The 1012-nt window shown below is 39.2% G+C and overlaps 1 non-coding gene across 1 annotated transcript; it reads left to right on the top strand.

Moving 5' to 3' along the window:
• Positions 1 to 231: 231 nt before the first annotated feature.
• On the top strand, positions 232 to 303 carry TRNAV-CAC (transfer RNA valine (anticodon CAC)). Its single transcript has one exon. It is a non-coding gene; the product is annotated as a tRNA-Val (tRNA).
• The last annotated feature ends 709 nt before the right edge of the window (positions 304 to 1012 follow it).

Raw genomic sequence — 1012 nt, 5'->3', positions numbered from 1 at the left:
TATATACATATATATATATTCATATATACCTATCTATATTTACACACAATAAATCTGAAATAGTGGATACACTATCTCATTCGTTCTTTTTCCTTTTTCAATCATATTTTCTGTTTTTGTTTTTACTATTGTTATCATTCTCTCAGTCTCTCTCTCTTCTCTTTCTCTCTATCGCTTTCAACCACTATTTACATCAGAATATAATAAAACGAAACATTCTTCATTAATACCGTTCTGTGGTGTAGTGGTTATCACGTGCGCTTCACATGCGCAAGGTCCTCGGTTCGATCCCGAGCGGAAACAACTGATTAAAGTTTTGAAGAATTTGACTGAATATGTCTTACTGAAACAACTGACGATGCTGCAGTGACCTGGATTGCAGCCTCCACGTCAGAGGATGACCATCCGAGCGGCATCCGAACGTCTGGCGCCACCGAGATGTTAGAGGATGCCTGTTGCTACTGAATGAACAGAAGATTGATTGGATGCCATATTTTATTATGGATATTACCTCTTTCTTCTCCAGCATCCACAGTTAGTCTAATTAACGTCAGATCCTATTCAAAATGCCCAGTGCGCATTCCCACATTCGCATTTCAAGTACCCACAATCCTCACACTCACGTAGACAGCCAGCACTAGTTTCCCACACGAGGGATGCTCCACAGAGATCAGCCTCGGCGTGTACCTTTTCCGTTGATACTGTCTTATCATGTGAGACGTAATATCCTATATGTGTACACTGGAGGCATGCGTTATATAGTTATATTTATTTCTTCGCCTATTATAAGAGTCGAAAATTATTTTCTCTTTTTCTCATTCTCTCACTTTTACTTTCACTATCTTTCTCTCTCTCTCTCTTACTCACACACATCCTCTCTATTTATCTATTTCTATCTCACTCCCTTCTCTCTCTGTAACTCACACTCACCTCTTCTTTTTTTCTTTTATTTCTGTCCCTCCATCACCTTTCCCTCTATCTATCTGTCTCACTCTCTCAAGTACAATCTCTG

This window comes from Penaeus vannamei, chromosome 11, assembly GCF_042767895.1.
Source record: "Penaeus vannamei isolate JL-2024 chromosome 11, ASM4276789v1, whole genome shotgun sequence".
Classification (NCBI taxonomy): domain Eukaryota; kingdom Metazoa; phylum Arthropoda; class Malacostraca; order Decapoda; family Penaeidae; genus Penaeus; species Penaeus vannamei.
The sequence above is the reverse complement of the archived record's forward strand: the minus strand, read 5'-3'. Positions and strand labels throughout refer to the sequence as shown.